Here is a 16,294-nt window from a genome sequence, read left to right as displayed (position 1 = left end):
AGACCCAAGATAAAAAAAGTGCCCAATCTTGGTAGGTACACTGGTGCCAGGAGTGGAAGACATGACAGTGGAGAATCCTCAAAAGACACAAACATTCCAACAGTGGGGCCAGACCAAGCCCAGGGGGAGGATGGCTTCCCTTTTGTAGAAGGAAGTAGTAGTCCACAAAAATCACAAAAAGTGATAGGCCAAAGAAGAGCCACAAAGAAAAATAAATGATGTATTGTTACTATTATACAAAAATCCCAGAATTTCCAGGCACAAGATATGCAAAATAATTAAGAGAGAAATTAGAGGAAAGAAAAATACTTCCATGAGAAAAACTGTCAGAAGATTCAAATAAAAATCTGTATTCATTAATACAAGTTTGTGAAAAAACAGTATATAGACCAAGAAACTTTGATATTTTTGGAAAAATAGCACCTGAGGAAGAGTAAGAATATAAATAACAAAACCTACAGATTTTTGAAAAGTATAAAAAAGAAATGTGGACATGGGGAAGAAAAAGCGATTTAATATGGTGTAATATTTATGCAAAGCAGAAAGCAAAACTAATCAATACAAAAAGAGCAGCAACAAAAATGTCTGAAGAGAAATACAGGCAAAAAAAACCCAGACATGTAAAATTTTACAATACAGAAAAATAAGAAGACAAAGAGGAAAAGTAGAAAAAGAGATTAGTAAAGGAGACATTAAAGAAATAGAAACTGAGGTTATGGCGTACCTGCGAAGTGAAGGATTCAGTGTGGAAAATCTAATTCAGGAAGCGCCATAACAGGATAGAGCAATGGATATCCAAATTAATGGGAAACCAGTGGAAGGGGAAGCAATTGGTCAGGTGTCATATGAAGATATTTTACAGCCTTCCACAGGAAACCAGTATAAATATTCACTTGAAGCTGGACAGCAAGAGAAGGAACAGAAAACTGTGGAAACTCTGATGCAGTTAATGTTAAAGAGTGATAGGCCAGTGAGTTCCCATATTTATTTATTTATTTTATTTATTTAATATTTGTTAACCGGAAAAGTCCGAATTGGAATGAAGCCAATTTTCAGGTGTCGAGAGAAAGACTCCAGACATATGACATATGACAGACATATGACATAAGACATATGACAGAGCAACGGATGGGACAGAATAAAAATGATGAGTATGTGCCACAGGAAGATGTTATAGACATTTCTATAGAATGCCTGCAGGAAATGGAAAACAAAGAATGTCCCCACAGTTTAGAAGAAAATGAACTGAGAGAAGAGTTGCTTGATTTAACAGAGACAGATAAACATACTAAAATTAATGAAAGAAATAGACTGTAGAAGGTCAATAAAACCCCAAAAAGTCAGAAGTTTGATAAAACAAATAAATACAGTAATTAAGACTGTCCATAGGGTTCCATACGATATAACAAACAGGATATATTACTGTGCAGCTAAATTAATAACTGATAAAGTTCTACCCCAAAAACAGAAGGTAGTGAGGGCAAGGAAGGGGAGAAATTGAATACCATCATGGAAATATCGAATAGAGAAAACTATAAAGAAATTAAGCCAAGATGTGTCACTGTTAGAATATTATAGAAGAGGAAACAGATCAACAAATGTACTCAGAATGATATACGTGTTAAAAGCAATTCACAGTATTATAATGAACCTGGATTTATTATGCACTGTCACAAACAATAAACTAAAAATATCAGCACAGGCAGAAAAACCAGATATACAGATAAATATAAAGGAAAAGTACAAAATAAGCAATTTATTGATGACCCAAAAAAGTTTAACAGAGAATTGGGAAACAAGGTAAAAGGATGAAAGACCACCAAAAAAGAAGAAATAGATATATTTTGGAGAAGGGTTTATGAAGATCCTGTGGAACATAACAAAGATCCTAAATGGATAGAAGAAGTAAAAGAAAGAATAAGAAGTTTAAATGTCCAGGATATGAAATGGGATGAAGTAACAGCCAGAGAGATTGAAACAAAGTTAAGAAAAGCTTCTCATTGGAAAACCACAGGCCCAGATGCAGTACCTAACTTTTGGTTAAAAGTATTAATATCTTTGCACAAAGATTTAGCTATGAGTAAGAACTGTTTATATGTGCACTTCAAAAGACACCAACCTGGCTAACAACAGGAAAAACAATGCTCCTACTTATGAGTAAACCTGCAAGCTATCCTAAAATCTGTAGACCAATAACTTGCCTTCCGACAACATATAAACTATACACTGGAACTGATGCTGAAAGAGTTTATAGTCATTTAGAAGAAAACTCAATTATGGCAATAGAAGAAAAGGGCAATAAAAGAAAGTCATATGGAACAAAGCATCATTTATTGATAAATGAAGTCATAGTGGAGAACTCTAAAAAGGGGAAGAATTTAAGTATGACATGGATTGACTACAAAAAAAGCATTTGACAGTGTCCCACATTCATGGATAAAAGAGTGCTTAAAAGATACACTCTACACTGATAAACTACACGACAGTGACCATGAAACAGTGGCAGACCACTTCGCAGATAAGCCATTATAAAGGACAAATTACTGTTCCAGGGATAAAAATCCAAAGGGGGATATTCCAGGCTGACTCTCTGTCACCATTGCTTTTTTGCCTTGTCTTTAACCCATTAAGCTGCCTGCTTAACAGATTAGGTCATAGCTATAATTTGGCTTCTAGAAAACAAAAAAGTATAAAGATTTCTCATCTTCTCTTTGTCAATCCCTTCAATAAGATGCCCACATGGAGTAAACACTCCCACCAAAAAAGCCACGTATATAAACATAAAACAAAACAAATATGGTAGGAGCGATGCACAGTAGATCCACCAAAAGTTCATTTAACATCCCCGAAACTTCAATAGTCCAATTGTACAGTATAAATATAAAAATACTGTAACAGAACAAAAGCGACTCGTTCAGTACAAGGACGACTTATTTTAAAACAATAAACAGATGCAGGTTAGCGCTTTCACCATACTGCTTCTTCAGACCTATTAAAATTCCAAACCTCATCCAATTTAAATCAAAGAACTGGCAGGAAAAACTTCCTCTCTTAAAGTGCCAACTCAGAAAAAACATATAGACAACATCTCTAACACATTGAATCCTAAATACAAACTCTTATACATATTAAAAAATATATATGCTTAAAACCTATCACTATAACCTATTTGTATACATATTTAATCAAGACATATAATAATATAGTAATATAAAAAACCTATCATGTAAAAAAACATGATATATCATGTCTAAAATGGTAAAATAGAAATATATATGACTAAACGTAACTATAATTAGTAACTTATTAAGAAAATATCCATTCAAAGTGAAAGCATATAATATAGGGACTGATATAAAACATTGATCTTCATTGTATTAATTCAGTCCTAAAATGTTCTCAACCTCCTTGATTTGAGAAAAGGTTTAATCGGGACTCTACCATTAAGACCTGGATCTAAATCAGACCTCAATCTCATGATCCATATACTTTCTCTGGTTTCAGTGTATGTCCTGATGTCACCCCCTCTTGGTCGTGCATAAACTTTCTCAACTATCCTAAATCTAAAAGTATGATTGTCTCCACTCTCTGCAACATGCTTGGCTAGGGCATTAACTTTAGAGGCAATCCCGATGTTATACATATGTTCACGCATCCTATCCCTTAGGCACCTATTAGTTTTCCCTATATAAAACATATTACAGGTGTCACAGCAGGCTAAATAAACGATATCTGTGGACATACAATCCCCTCTAACTCTGAACGTATAAGACCTCATGTTACTAGGATGTATAAAAGTAGGGTCAGAATCAATCAAACGACAAAAATTACAATGGCCACATGGCAGTGTGCCATAAGGTGACACTATCTCACTTTCTAGTGTCCCACGAGGATAACATAGTAGCCTCTTAAGGTTCCTTTTATTCTTATAAATAAACCTTGGGGCTGAACCCACAATTTCCTTAACTACTGGATCTACGGACAAAATATCCCAATGAGTTCTTTTAACATCCTTAATTCTCCCTACATCTTTGGTATAAAATATGGGACATACCACTTTATCATATTGAGCTCTTCTTGGAACTAATCCATGTATAGAACTGCTGACGTTCTCCATGTTATTAGAGAAATATGGAGCTGCTGCCCCATGTCTAAGTATATCTGTACCTACCATTCCATTATCTATGTCACTAACACTATAACCACGTTCCAAAAGTCTCTTACACAGATCATCCAACTCATTACTGAATCCTGAGTCACTAGGGTTATACCTGGACATCCTCATTGCCTGCCCCCTAACAATATTTCTGTAAATGTATCCTGGCTGCATGCTATGACAGTGCAGTAATACATTTCTATTAAATGGTTTCCTATAAAGCCCTGTATTTATCAGGCCATTATCCAACTTCTCGACATAAATATCTAAAAATGGTATCTTCTCCATAGAGTATTCAAAGCTAAATTTGAGATATCCAGTAAAATAGTTCATTTCTTCAACAAATAATTCCAGGTCATCCAATGACCCTTTCCACAATAAGAAGAGGTCATCTACAAAACGTCTGTAGAAGGACACTGATCTCAGAAAACTAGGCATCTTAAACATAAACTTATTCTCCCATTCAGCCATGAAGAGGTTGGCGTAGCTATTGGCAGAAGATGTGCCCATAGCTACGCCATCCCTCTGAAGATAATATTGTCCTTCAAAACAGAAGGCATTAGATTCTAAGACCACCTCTAAAAAAGTCATTAACAGGTCAATTTGTCTTTCATCTATTCCTGATTCCCTCTTAAGATAACTACCCACCATCTCTATTCCATCAGCGTTCGGAATAACTGAATAGTGAATGGACGTCCATAGTTACAAAAATATAATCAAAACTTCCACATGTTCCCTTAATAAAGTCATAGAGGTCTAACAAAAACTGTCTAGTATCCCTCAATATAAAAACATTAACATCAACTACTGGCCTTAAAAAGTGTTCTATATAGACAGAGAATGGTTCAGTGGACCAGCCTCTTCCCACAACAATAGGCCTCATAGGAGGATGTTCCTTATCTTTATGAATCTTGGGAAGGCCATGTATAATGGGGATAAGTGGGTGGGTTACTTCCAACGTCCTGACCAACTGCATGTCTATCACATAACTCTTGACCAAATCATTTAACATACAGTATATCCTATTAACAAGATGATCAATCACATCTCGACCTATAGGAGCATAGAATCTATCATCACTCAGCATCTCAATCATGCTATCATGATATTTACATGTATCCATAAGCACTATCCCACCTCCTTTATCTGCAGGTCTAATGGCTATGGTATGATCATTACGCAATCTATGTAATGCTGCCTTCTGTGAAAAAGACAAATTATTCCTATTATTCTGTTTTTTATTTCTAATATCTCTCATCTTATATAAATCATCTTCAACCATTTTACTATAGGCTGCCAATAAAGGATGTAAAGGAGGTGTAAAGGTGCTAGTCTTCCTAAAACTCTGATTCACTACTCCTACATCATTATTCTTAAACTCTATTTTTAAGGATAAATTACGTACAAATAACTTGAAGTCTCGTAAGGTCTCTTCAAAGTTACTATAAGTAGATGGAATAAAAGATAGGCCTCTAGATAATACTGCCTCCTCATCACGTGTAAGATCACGTGATGATATGTTAAAAATTATGTGGTCCCCTTCCCTTCCCACATCCTCCCTTCCCACATCCTCTTGATATTGTGGTTTGGGAACCGGTCTAGGGACAGCTTCCTTTTCTGTCTCCCTCTGCTGGTTGAACGTGTCCTCCCTTCCCTGTATTCAAATCTGATGGGAAAAGGGTGCCTAATATCATAGACTGTACCACTTTTGGCTCTTCCATCTCCCTGAATGTCCCTGGTAACTCCATCAACAGGCATGCCAGAGGAGGCAGTCTTAAAGACTTTCTTCCTTACAACTAGCCCCTGAGGCTGTTTATTGGTCAAACAGTATCATTTATTACCAAGAGCCTGTCCTATATTATTAACATCAGTCAGGGTAGAGGTACTATCATGTCCTCCTTCAACCCTATGAGTCAGCTGTTCACTAACTGATGTACCATCATTAAGGTTGTCACACTCCTGACTGTCAACATTCATATGTGTATTAACATTTACAGAGACATTACTAATACTACTACTATTACTGGTTACAGCAGAATCAACATTACAGGCAATGCCCGTTTGTCCATCAGTCCCATTTCCATGTCGATATTGGCCAGCGGTACCCCTATTACCCCTCGGCCAAGTAAATATGTGTCCTTATCGAAAGTCATTAATGTCTCTTTGTAACTTAAGTCTTTTCTGGTCAAAGAGTCTCTTCTCATATTGAAATACATTATCTAGCATGGCATGAAAATGTTCATCAATAAGTGCTGCAGGATAGCGTTCATAAATAATGTTCTGTTGCTTCCTAATATCTTGTCTTAATTCTTTTTCCATTGGACTAAAAAAGTCATTTAATAATGTCAAATATTTGAGGCTTACCTCTATATTGAGCTGCTGCCACTTGTATAACAGCTGTGGATATTGTGTCCCTGTTGTCGGCATTTTCAAAACTCTCAATCCTCTCGGAATAATACGTCGCTGAACACAGACTTCAAAATGTTGTCTTTGTGTCTGTAACCTCTTAAGTTTACATAATTCCACTTCCATCTTCTCTAGCGCCATTCTCAGACATTCCCAGTCGAACTGTCCTGTTGTCAGTTCATTCAATACTTCCTCATTAGCTTCATATAATGTCAACGGATTCATCTGTTCACGTAGGCAATCAGAAAGCCTATCCAATGCAGGACGCGGAACATCATCCTCTCCTTCCATTTCTCTCATAACATACGGAAGCTCTATTTGTGTAGAACTCTCTGCTACCATGTCTCCGATCAGGCAAAAGCAACAGCAACAGGTAATTCCTTCAATACGATGCCCACACGGAGTAAACACTCCCACCAAAAAAGCCACGCATATAAATATAAAACAAAACAAATATGGTAGGAGCGATGCACAGTACATCCACCAAAAGTTCACTTAACGTCCCCGAAACTTCAATAGTCCAATTGTACAGTATAAATATAAAAATACTGTAACAGAACAAAAGCAACTCGTTCAGTACAAGGACGATTTATTTTAAAACAATAAACAGATGCAGGTTAGCGCTTTCTAAACTAATAGGTGTCTAAGGGATAGGATGCGTGAACATATGTATAACATCAGGATTGCCTCTAAAGTTAATGCCCTAGCCAAGCATGTGGCAGAGAATGGAGACAATCATACTTTTAGATTTAGGATAGTTGAGAAAGTTTATGCAGGACCAAGAGGGGGTGACATCAGGACATACACTGAAACCAGAGAAAGTATATGGATCATGAGATTGAGGTCTGATTTAGATCCAGGTCTTAATGGTAGTGTCCCGATTAAACCTTTTCTCAAATCAAGGAGGTTGAGAACATTTTAGGACTGAATTAATACAATGAAGATCAATGTTTTATATCGGTCCCTATATTATATGCTTTCCTTTTAATGGATATTTTCTTAATAAGTTACTAATTATAGTTACGTTTAGTCATATATATTTCTATTTTACCATTTTAGACATGATATATCATGTTTTTATACATGATAGTTTTTTTTTATATTGCTGCTGTGTTCCTAAACCTAGTCGGCCTCTGAAATACAGGGTACTGTCCAGTACTTCCTTACTTGGCTACAAAATAGAAATCCTACTTTAAGGGAAGGTCGCCTCACCTGGTGCGAACGCACAGACAAGGTCAACTCCATAGTCCCACTACCACCAAAAAGCTCGACCAAGGTACTGTCCAGTACTTCCATACTTGGCTACAAAATAGAAATCCTACTTTAAGGGAAGGTCACCTCACCTGGTGCGAACGCACAGACAAGGTCAACTCCATAGTCCCACTACCACCAAAAAGCTCGACCAAGGTACTGTCCAGTACTTCCGTACTTGGCTACAAAATAGAAATCCTACTTTAAGGGAAGGTCGCCTCACCTGGTGCGAACGCACAGACAAGGTCAACTCCATAGTCCCACTACCACCAAAAAGCTCGACCAAGGTACTGTCCAGTACTTCCGTACTTGGCTACAAAATAGAAATCCTACTTTAAGGGAAGGTCGCCTCACCTGGTGTGAACGCACAGAAAAGGTCAACTCCATAGTCCCACTACCACCAAAAAGCTCAACCAAGGTACTGTCCAGTACTTCCGTACTTGGCTACAAAATAGAAATCCTACTTTAAGGGAAGGTTGCCTCACCTGGTGCGAACGCACAGACAAGGTCAACTCCATAGTCCCACTACCACCAAAAAGCTCGACCAAGGTTAATACGTCCTGTATTTAAGCATAAATAAACCCATATTTATTTCAGTTAAAGCCAAATACTGGGTTCACTAACACAGCAGTAAACCCCTTAGTTATTACCAAATAAATCCACTCCCTTGTATAATACCAGCAGAAATTGTAGCCTGCACTTCATTAAGTTTACTCACTCTATTCACAGGCCCTGGAAAGTCCGAGGCAGGTTTAGTAAGCAGGTTTATTTCTGGATATCTACCTGAGAGTGTCCTGCTCGTAACTCCTCCCTCCCCTCCTCTGACATAAGCGAACTTACTTATCCCCCTGCAGTTTTCCGCTATTTTTTTCAAATGCTGCTGTGTTCCTGAACCTAGTCGGCTCTGAAATACAGGTTATGCAATTTGTTGTTGGTCTAAATTACTATTTTTGTAAATATCTCTTAGCGACTGCTAGAGGAGATTATATTTTTGTAAATATCTTTTAGCGACTGCTAGAGGAGACTATATTAGTGATTATCTGCTAGAGTATTTGATTTCATACATCGGAAAAGCAGTAAACTTGTATACCGTATGTGGTTTTTCTCCAGGCAGCAGCGTGTCATAAGAACGCTAATGCTGATACCTATGTAAAGCGTAAAGTTCTCTGGGAAACGAAAACTCATTTGTCTACTTCAGCTTGCATCTTAATAGCAACTGAGTAAATTTTCCTGTGAATATCTTATTGACTAATCGCTAGAGTCTGAATGTCTTAAAACTGGCTTAACTGTTATAAGGGCATGTTTGAACAAGGAAGTATAGCTAAAATGCTTATTTTAATAACGCTCAGCAGTTGCTGTCTGTGTAATTAAGTTACTGTGATTATCGCTAACTGTGGGCTAAGATTAACTGACTATATGACTGTGAAAAATGTTGTTGAACTTAGGTTTTATTGTGTTTAACAAACTTTTCTGCCGACGTGCCTAAAGTTGCATAGCAGCACTACTGAATTAAGTATGACACAGTTAACATGTCCTAGCTGCTACTGAGCAAACTACTAAAACACGCTCTGTTGATATACTAAGTTGTAACCTGATTGCTATTTAACTGCATGATAAATTTGAACTGTATCAATGTGATAATAGCCCTATTAAATAAACTGTGTTACTGCATTGTATCTCCACTCAGGTACTGTCCAGTACTTCCGTACTTGGCTACAAAATAGAAATCCTACTTTAAGGGAAGGTCGACTCACCTGGTGCGAACGCACAGACAAGGTCAACTCCATAGTCTCACTACCACCAAAAAGCTCGACCAAGGTTAATACGTCCTGTATTTAAGCATAAATAAGCCCATATTTATTTCGGTTAAAGCCAAATACTGGGTTCACTAACACAGCAGTAAACCCCTTAGTTATTACCAAATAAATCCACTCCCTTGTATAATACCAGCAGAAATTGTAGCCTGCACTTCATTAAGTTTACTCACTCTATTCACAGGCCCTGGAAAGTCCGAGGCAGGTTTAGCCCCGCTTCGCCCTCGCTTCGCTCGGGCTCACTACGCGCCCCGCCCTGCCCCCTTATCCCACCCGCCCCCACTACCTCCACATTTATAGCTACCAAGCCACACCCCCACTTCCTTTCCAACCTACATAGCTTCCTCTCTATCATTTCCCTCCCCCTCCCACCACTTTAAAGATTAACCACTACCACTCCTCCAAAGTATTTCACCCCCATTCTTTGACGAAAAATACCATTCCATACACCATGTCAAAGCCAAATTGTAAAATCCTCCCCCTCATCCTGCCACTCATAATTCTACCATACTTCCTAACTAGCTATGAACATCTACCATTTTTAGGTTTTCACTATCCAAAACATCAAACCAGTACCCCCTCACCTCCACCTATTGCTGAATTCTCCCCATACTATACAACCCCAAAAACTACAGATTCCAACAACCTGTTTCTTAATAAATCGTACCAAACAACCCCAAAATCCAAATATGGTCTAAAACTACTAATTAAAGTCCTAAGACTACTAGCTTATCTAAGAAAAAACATAACCAAAGATGGAGACATCCATCCTAATCCAGGCCCAACCTCAACTCCAGACTCTACTAGCCCTCCACTCTCCCACAGACTGGCTAACTCCCTTCTAATTTGCCACTTAAACATAAGAAGCCTAAACAACAAGGTACATAACCTGCATGCTGTGCTAGCAAACTACCTCCCTGACATAATGTGTCTATCAGAAACCTGGCTTAGGCCATCAACCAAAGATAATGAGATCTTGCCACCCGGATTCAATATACTCAGGGTTGATCGCATAAAGAAAAGGGGAGGTGGGATAGCTGTCTTATACAATAGCACACTTAACATCATAACTAATCCCAAACAACCACCCCAGGTCTCCAATGCTGAAATACTAGCTCTAAAACTTCAACTAAACAATCAAAAAAGCATAAATCTAATTGTGATCTACATCCCCCCTGGGAATAATTCAGAAACATTAGAGATCATTCTAAATTGGATAGCTAACAACTACCCTCAAGAAACTATTGTCCTGGGCGATGTTAATATTGACTGGAACCAATGTTCCACACAGTCCAACCCCATTTCTATAAACCTCCATGGATTCTCTCAGATCATATCCTCTACCACCAGACTAGGAAATTCTAACCAAAAAGAGAGTATACTTGACTGGATACTCACCAACAGACTCCCCCATAAGTATATGTCTGGGACTCTCCCCAATGATCTTAGTGATCACCTGATCACATACATTATGAAAGACAAAACCATCTGCACTAGTCTGCCTATCTATAGGTCCATCAGAACCAAGAAAAACTTTGACCCAACAAAATTTCACATGGAACTCAAATCCTGTAACTGGTCAAAGCTAAAGTACCTTCCCCTAGATGAGGCAGTGTCATTCTTTAATAACACATTCCTTACCATACTTGACTCTCATGCTCCAAAATGGTCACCCAGAATTAAAACTCAACTAGCACACTGGCTAACAACAGAATCCAAATCTAAAATAACAATTAGAGATAAAGCATGGGACAAATGGCTTACTACCAAGTTACCCCTAGATCGCATTAAATTCCAACAACTAAGAAATGAGACTAAAAAAGCCATCACACTAGACAAGAAAAACTACTTTTACCATCTGCAACATAAACACCAAAATAACCCTCAAAAGTTCTGGGCAGGCTTAAATAAACTTCTCCAACCAGGCAAATCCACCACTCCTACCCCAGGAACATTATCTGACAAGAGCCAAGAAGAAGCAGCAAATACCTTTAATACTTTCTTCACTGAAACCATTCAGTCCTTAGCTAACCAACTATCTCCTCCCTCCTCCACATCAAAAAATGCTACACCCAATTCGCTACTCTCTTTTAACCTCCAACCTGTGTCCACATCCTTTATCAGATCCCTATTGAAAAAGCTAAAGCCAACCACCCTTTCTGCTGATCTTCTCCCAGCCGAATATCTGCAAATAGCTGCAGATGTCATAGCCTACCCTATCTCGATCTTAATTAACAGAACCATAACCGAGGCCACAATCCCCTCAATATGGAAAATATCCTACGTTATACCACTCCATAAAGGTGGTACATCCACAGAACTATCAAACTACAGACCAATAGCCATACTATCACCACTTGCCAAAATTATGGAAAAGTGTGTGCACAACCAACTAATGTTCTATCTCACCCAGAACAAACTACTAACAGACTCTCAACATGGATTTAGACCCCATCACAGTACAACCACTGCCCTCCTCTCTTTTACCGAAAAAATCAACCTTAACCGGAATAACAAAAAAATATCCTCTGCTCTCTTCCTGGACCTGTCGAAAGCCTTCGACATGGTAAACCACCAGCTACTTCTCCACACTCTGGAAACCCTGCATCTAGATAATCCAGCTCTTGACTGGTTTCAAGCCTACCTCACTGGCAGACAACAAGCAGTACTGTGGCAGAACAAGCTCTCTTGCATGCTACCAAATACCATAGGAGTTCCTCAAGGCTCCATATTAGGACCTCTTCTCTTTTCAGTCTTTATAAATGACCTCCAAACAGTCATCCCTGAAGCCACCTGTATTCAGTATGCAGATGACTCAACTCTAATATGTTCCAATGCCTCTCTAGAAAACTTACTAACTACAACCCAGCACAGTTTTACAACAGTCGAAAACTGGCTCGCCAACCATCACCTGATCTTAAACCCAAATAAAACCAAACTACTTCTCTTCTACCCAACTAATAAACCACCTACCACACACTTTACTATACAATCCAATAATGGGACCATTATCTCCCCTGACACCTATGCAAAGCTACTAGGAGTAAACATTGACAATAAACTCAGATTTGATATGCATATCAACCAAACCATTAAGTCAGTAAACAAGAAACTTGGGTCCTTATACAGGATAAAAACCTTCCTTACTCCAACTGCCAGGGCAGCCACTGCCCGCTCACACCTTCTCTCTACCCTACTATATGCCTCTCCTGTGCTTACTAACCTTAACAAATCCGACCTAAACAAACTCTCATCTTGTTATAATCATATTGCCAGATTTGTAACTGGCTTGCCCTACAGAACACACCATTGTATTAACCTGAAAAAACTTGGCTGGATAGAACTCCCAATTCTTCTCCAGCAGTACCAACTCATAGAGGCATTTAAAATCCTTAAACCACCTGAGAACACCCCTGCTCTAAAAAATTTAATAATTCCTTACACTAATCTAAGTTGCCTTCGCTCAGCAAATAGACTCCTTGTCCAAACAACTAAATCTTACAACCTAGGTGGTGACGCTCTGTTTTCCAATACCACTGGAAAAATATGGAACTCCCTCCCCAACAACCTCATGCTTATAACTTTACTAGTTCAATTCAAAAAGAGTCTAAAACTCCACTATAAGTCACATTGGCTTTGTCCTTGCACAAACCCAGACTAGCTCTTTGCAGTAAACCAAGCCCATACTAGTTCTTAGTATTATCCAAACCCAAAAAGAACAACCTAGCGAGGGGATATCTAATCCCAAAAGAACAATGTATGTTAGCCAAACTCTGAGCTATAATTTGTCCTAACGACTTTGCTAGCATGTTATTAATGTACAGTATAATGAACTGTAGTATTCTGCATTTGCTAGAGCATGGTAGTTTTATGATAGTATGTAAATTGCTTTTTTACTTCTTCATTTTTGTTCATCTTAAACTCTATTTTTGTAACTATTTGTCATTGTAACTCTGTTGGAGCTTTTCTCCCCGGGCCTCCGCTGAAAATGGACATGTATTCAGTCGGACTATCCCGGTCAACAAATGTAAAATAAATAAATAAATAAATAAATAAATATTACTATATTATTATATGTCTTGATTAAATATGTATACAAATAGGTTATAGTGGTTTTAAGCATATCTATTTTTTAATATGTATAAGAGTTTGTATTTAGGATTCAATGTGTTAGAGATGTTGTCTATATGTTTTTTCCGAGTTGGCACTTTAAGAGAGGAAGTTTTTCCCGCCAGTTCTTTGATTTAAACTGGATGAGGTTTGGAATTTTAATAGGTCTGAAAAAGCCGTATGGTGAAAGTGCTAACCTGCATCTGTTTATTGTTTTAAAATAAATCGTCCTTGTACTGAACGAGTCGCTTTTGTTCTGTTACAGTATTTTTATATTTATACTGTACAATTGGACTATTGAAGTTTCGGGGATGTTAAATGAACTTTTGGTGGATCTACTGTGCATCGCTCCTACCATATTTGTTTTGTTTTATATTTATATGCGTGGCTTTTTTGGTGGGAGCGTTTACTCCGTGTGGGCATCATATTGAAGGAATTACCTGTTGCTGTTATTTTTGCCTGATCGGAGACATGGTAGAAGAGAGTTCTACACAAATAGAGCTTCCGTATATTATGAGAGAAATGGAAGGAGAGGCTGATGTTCCGCGTCCTGCATTGGATAGGCTTTCTGATTGCCTACATGAACGGATGAATTCTTTGACATTATATGAAGCTAATGAGGAAGTATTGAATGAACTGACAACAGGACAGTTCGACCGGGAAGGTCTGGGAATGGCGATAGAGAAGATGGAAGTGGAATTATGTAAACTTAAGAGGTTACAGACACAAAGACAACATTTCGAGGTCTGTGTTCAGCGACATATTATTCCGAGAGAATTGAGAGTTTTGAAAATGCCGACAACAGGGACACAATATCCACAGCTGTTATACAAGTGGCAGCAGCTCAATTTAGAGGTAAGCCTCAAATATATGACTTTTTTAGTCCAATGGAAGAAGAATTAAGACAAGATATTAGGAAGCAACAGAACATTATTTATGAACGCTATCCTGCAGCACTTATTGATGAACATTTTCATGCCATGCTAGATAATGTATTTCAATACGAGAAGAGACACTTTGACCAGAAAAGACAAGTTACAAAGAGACATTAATGACTTTCGACAAGGACACATATTTACTTGGCCGAGGGGTAATAGGGGTACCACTGGCCAATATGGACATGGAAATGGGACTGATGGACAAACGGGCATTGCCTGTAATGTTGATTCTGCTGTAACTAGTAATAGTAGTAGTATTAGTAATGTCTCTGTAAATGTTAATACACATATGAATGTTAACAGTCAAGAGTGTGACAACCTTAATGATGGTACATCAGTTAGTTAACAGCTGACTCATAGGGTTGAAGGAGGACATGATAGTACCTCTACCCTGACTGATGTTAATAATATAGGACAGGCTCTTGGTAATAAACAATCCTGTTTGACCAATAAACAGCCTCAGGGGCCAGTTGTAAGGAAGAAAGTCTTTAAGACCGCCTCTTCTGGCATGCCTGTTGATGGAGTTACCAGGGACATTCAGGGAGATGGAGGAGTCAAAAGTGATACAGTCTATGATATTAGGCACCCTTTCCCCATCAGATTCGAATACAGGGAAGGGAGGACACATTCAACCAGCAGAGGGTGACAGAAAAGAAAGTTCCCGAACCACAATATCAAGAGGATGTGGGAAGGGAAGGGGACCACATAATTTTTAACATATCATCACGTGATCTTACACGTGATGAGGAGGCAGTATTATCTAGAGGCCTATCTTTTATTCCATCTACTTATAGTAACTTTGAAGCGACCTTACGAGACTTCAAGTTATTTGTACGTAATTTATCCTTATAAATAGAGTTTAAGAATAATGATGTAGGAGTAGTGAATCAGAGTTTTAGGAAGCCTAGCACCTTTACACCTCCTTTACATCCTTTATTGGCAGCCTATAGTAAAATGGTTGAAGATGATTTATATAAGATGAGAGATATTAGAGATAAAAAACAGAATAATAGGAATAATTTGTCTTTTTCACAGAAAGCATTACATAGATTGTGTAATGATCATACCATAGCCATTAGACCTGCAGATAAGGGAGGTGGGATAGCGCTTATGGATACATGTAAATATCATGATAGCATAATTGAGATGCTGAGTGATGATAGATTCTATGTTCCTATAGGTCGAGATGTGATTGATCATCTTGTTAATAGGATATACTGTATGTTAGATGATTTGGTCAAGAGTCATGTGATAGACATGCAGTTGTTCAGGACGTTGGAAGTAACCCACCTACTTATCCCCATTATACATGGCCTTCCCAAGATTCATAAAGATATGGAACATCCTCCTATGAGGCCTATTGTTGCGGGAAGAGGCTGGTCCACTGAACCATTCTCTGTCTATATAGAACACTTTCTGAGGCCAGTAGTTGATGTTAATGTTTTTATATTGAGGGACACTAGACAGTTTTTGTTAGACCTCTATGACTTTATTAAGGGAACATGTGGAAGTTTTGATTATATTTTTGTAACTATGGACGTCCATTCACTATTCACAGTTATTCCGAACGCTGATGGAATAGAGATGGTGGGTAGTTATCTTAAGAGGGAGTCAGGAAT

The sequence above is a fragment of the Protopterus annectens genome, chromosome 9.part0 (assembly GCF_019279795.1).
Source record: "Protopterus annectens isolate FY-2018-M chromosome 9.part0, PAN1.0, whole genome shotgun sequence".
NCBI lineage: Eukaryota > Metazoa > Chordata > Ceratodontiformes > Protopteridae > Protopterus > Protopterus annectens.
This window is presented reverse-complemented; position numbering follows the sequence as displayed.